Consider the following 4780-nt stretch of genomic DNA (forward strand, 5'->3'; position numbering starts at 1 on the left):
TTTAAATTCCAAATCTGTGCCATATCTGAATCTGATTTGGATGCTTGCTTTGCCTCTTCAAGACTTTTTTTTTTTTTTTTTTTTTTTTAAAAAAAAAAATTACTTTAAAGCTTAGTATGTCTTGTAAATTTTTGTTGAAAGCCAGACATCATGTATCAGGTAAAGGAACTGAGATAAGTAGGTGTTCAGTGATGGTTTTATGTTAATCTGGCTAGGAGTTGTTCTGTGTTTCATGTTTGCTGCAGCTGTGGGTGTCAGAGGCTGTTATTCCCTCTAGTGTCCTTTTTGTCTCTCCTGTCTTTATGATTCCCTAAAAGCTCCTTAAATAGAGTCTGCATCTTGCTTCTCTTTTAGCTGTAACTCACTGTTATCACACTGTAGCCCTGTTGATGTGGTAAGGGATCGGGGAAAAGTTCTGTAATCCTATGGTGAGATGTGTCTTTCAGTGGGCCTGTGTCCCTGCCTGTGACTGTCACACATTGTTTCTCGGCATTTTTTTTCCTCTTAGGTAAGCAAGGAAAATTAGACTTGGGCTGGATATGGGTAATTTCCCTTCCCCCCAAGTCAGATAAGGCTCCCGTGATTTTCTTCCTGCTGTATAGGCCTTTGTTACGGAGAACACTGGGCACATTTCAGAAGAGTTACTTTTCCCCTCCCCTTGCCAGAAGCAAAAGTGGTTTTTCTTTCTTCTTGGCTCTTTATAAAGAACACCTAGTGCGATGGCTGGAAGTTAAGGCTATTGCCTCTAGGGCAGTGGTTCTCAACCTACCTAATGCCGCGGCCCCTTAATACAGGTCCTCATGTTGTGGTGACCCCCAACCATAAAATATCTTCGTGGCTACTTCATAACTGTAATTTTGCTACTGTTATGAATCGTAATGTAAACATCTGATATGCAGGGTGTATTTTCATTGTTACAAATTGAACATAATGAAAGCATAGTGATTAATCACAAAAACAATATGTAATTATATATTTTCCGATGGTCTTAGGCGACCTCTGTGAAAGGGTCGTTCGACCCCCAAAGGAGTCGCGACTCACAGATTGAGAACCACTGATCTAGGAGATCTTAGCACACAGCCTCTAGCAATTTACAAAGTTAACATTTTCGTTGTCCTACTAGTTTATGGCTCCAGCAGCGGCTGTTCCAGATAAGGTAGGTGATCTAATCTGATTCTCTGTGTTCTGTCTAGTTTTTCCTGCAACCTAACTTCTCTGATGGCTCCAAGAAAAGTCATTAAAGTCATTGATTTTCAGTTCCGCTCTTTTCTTATAAAGACATTAGTGACACCCTTGGCTGGTGCTCAGTGGTTGGAACGTACTCCCCTACAAAGAATGTTCTCTGGTTGGACTCCCATTCAGGCATGTATCTAGGTGCAGAGTCAGTCAGGACGTGTAGAAAAGGCAACCAAGCTGAGACCGGTTTGGCTCAGTGGATGGAGCGTCGGCCTGCAGACTGAAGGGTCCCAGGTTTGATTCCGGTCAAGGGCATGTACCTGGGTTGCGGGCACATCCCCAGTGGGAGGTGTGCAGGAGGCAACTGGTCGATGTTTCTCTCTCATCGATGTTTCCAACTCTCTCTCTCTCTCCCTTCCTCTCTGTAAAAAATCACAATAAAATATATATTTTTTAAAATGTCCTCAGTCTGATTGAGGTACGTTCGCTGAGGTTGACCCCTTGGATGTCTGTCTCTCTCTTTCTCTCAAATCAAAAAACATCCTCCCGTGAGGATTAAAAAGAAAACAAAACATGAGTGACAATTTCCAAACTGTTTACAGTGAACCAGAAAGTCCCCCAGTATGTTTTTTTTCAAATTAAACATATATATATATATATATATATAATTAGTCCCTTCTACTTAGAATAAATTTCATGATACTAGTGCCTCTCAATCACCATTGTATTAATTATAAACCTACTAAAATAGTATTAACGGTTTGCAGTGATTTCTAATGTTTATATGTGTGTAGGTATCTATATGTGTATGCATATTATATATACATTTTCATAGTTTTTAATATATTTTTATTGCTTTAAGGGAGAGGGAGAGAGAAAGAAATATCAATGTGAGAGAGAAACATTGATCACTTGCCTCCCGTACACACCCCGACCGGGGAGCTACCCTGCAACTTGGGTATGTGCCCTGACTGGGAATCGAACCTACAACCTTTTGGTAAATGGGACAACCAACTGAGCCACACCAGCCAGAGCCATTTTTTTAAAAATCTATGGATTTGAGAGAGAGAGATTGATTTGTTCCACCCATTTATTCATTCATTGGTTGATTCTTTTATGTGCCCCGATGAGGGATCAAATCCACAACCATGGCACATCAGGGTGATGCACCAAACAACTGAGCAACCAGCCAGGGCCTATACACATTTTTAATGTGGGTATAATTGGTATATAAGACTATGCTGCAATTTCTTTTTCCATGTAATAGTCTCTATACTTCCTTTTTCTTTAAAAGCTAAATTTATTTTAAATGGATTTTATATTCAACTGACAAAACTGTTTCCTTGGGAGCCCTGAAATTTTATCTGTTATTCATGATCACTCGTTTTCTTCACTAAAAATATATTAAGTGGGTGCTATATCAATTTTTTGCAATTCTATTAAAATCATAGGCAAAAGAATCTTTCACTCATTTGCCACTAATTTTTTCAGCAAGTTTTTAATTAACATATCATTTTTCCTAATTTCCAAATAAAATATCAACATATAATAAATAGAAAAATCTGTACTATTTTTTTTTATTTTCCATCTTGTGAGGACTCAACAAATGTTTTAAAATACAATTTTTTAGTAACTATACTTTCAGATATACTTCTAGTTTAATATAGCAGATGAGCCTATGCGTCTATCTTCTTTCCCCAGGTCTCATTCAATTGTGGAATTATAGGAGAGAGTGAGCATGTGGGATCACAGTGAAAGAGAAAAGGAGAAATTCGCCCAACACACCATAGGGAATGAAGGAAACCCTGGCCATCGCCAAGCTTGAAATCAACAAATACAAAGATGGGGTGGTGAATGCACAATGCAATACACAGATGATGTATGATAGAATTGTGCACCTGAAACCTATATAATTTTATTAGCCAAGGTCACCCTAATAAATTTAAAAACAAACCAATACAAAGAGCAGGGGTGGCCTGGAAGCCATGTTCAGGGTAATCCACTGAAGAAGCTGCTGGAAGTTGTAGGGAGTTGGTCCCCTCTCCCCATGTGCTCCACCATTTCGTCGCTCAACAAATACTTGTGGAGAACGTTTGTTGTAAAGCATTAGGCCTTCTTCCAAGTGCTTTAGCTCTTGACAAAAGCCAGTGAGCAGTTCTCTAAAGAATGTGGGTAGGTGGCCGCAGGAGGGCCGTGTTCCACACTTGGGTGAAGGAGGGCAGAGCCCGAGCTGACTTCAGAACGCCACGCCACCGTGGATGTGCGTGGGGAGGAGGGAAAACCAGCCCCTCCTCGGAGAGAAACACACTAAACCTGTTCCTTCCAAAGTACAGCCCTTCTGAGTCTGGCGATTGGAGGGTTCCCCAGCAGGCCTGCTGGCTCCTCACCCACACATCGTTAACGAGGCATGTGAAGGAGGCACCTCCTTAAAAGCCTGCACCCACTGCGGCCTGGACTAACCAATGCAGGCCTTTGCTCCTGCACCTCAGGGCTCACCAGAGAGGAGGAAGAGCAGCAGCAGCAGGGAGAGAAGGACCAAGAGCAGGCTGAGTGACAGACCCCCAGAGGAGACATAGATTACTCCAGACACAGAAGAGAATGCCAAACTCCCCTAATTAGTATACAGCAACCCCTCTTGTCCACTTGCCTTGGTTCCAGGGACCAGTGGTCAATCCTCATGACTTGATCCAGGATCCCACAATGCAGGTAATCCTCCTGACGTATAGACAGAAGGTCAGCAGTAGCCTAATGTTCCATCACAGTGCCTATGTCATTCACCTCATTTCGTCTCTGCACATGGGCATTTTATCATCTCACATCATCAGCAAAAGGAAGGTGAGTACAATACAATATTTTGAACCACTTTCACATAACTTTTATTACAGTGTCTATAATAATAAAAGCATAATATGCAAATCAACCGAACGGCTGAACAGCAGAATGACTGTCTGGATGACCACACTATGACATGCACTGGTGCCAGGTTAGCCAAGGCGAGTGCAATGTGATTGGTCAGTAGGAAGGGGGGGCGCACAGAGGGAGACCCAGGCTACCCAGCTGGTGGCACTGCCACGAGTGGGCAGGGCCTCCCTCTGCAGGGCGATTGATCGCAGGGCTCCCAGATTACGAGAGAGCACAGGCTGGGTTGAGGGATCCCCCCCACACACACAACACACACCGAGTGCACGAATTTCATGCACCAGGCCTCTAGTATTGTTATAATTGCTCCATTTTTATCATTAGGTGTTGTTACTAATTTCTTACTGTGACTACCATATAAATTAAACTTTATCATAGGCAATATATGGATAGGAAAAAACAGTATATATAGGGTTAAGTACTACCTGCAGTTTCAGGCATCCGCTGGGGGTCTTGGAACATATCCCAATGGATAAGGTGGGACTACTGTAGGTGACATGTTGGATTTCGGTTCTCTCTCTGTCTCTCTGTCTCTCTCTTTCCTTTCCTCTCTCTAAAATCAATAAAATAAAATAAAAAGCCTGGCCGACGTGGCTCAGTGGTTGAACATCAACCTATGAGCCAGGAGGTCACAGTTCAATTCCTGGTCAGGGAACATGCCCGGGTTGTGGGATCGATCCCCAGT

This window comes from Myotis davidii, unplaced genomic scaffold, assembly GCF_000327345.1.
Source record: "Myotis davidii unplaced genomic scaffold, ASM32734v1 scaffold125, whole genome shotgun sequence".
In the NCBI taxonomy this organism is placed as follows: Eukaryota; Metazoa; Chordata; class Mammalia; order Chiroptera; family Vespertilionidae; genus Myotis; species Myotis davidii.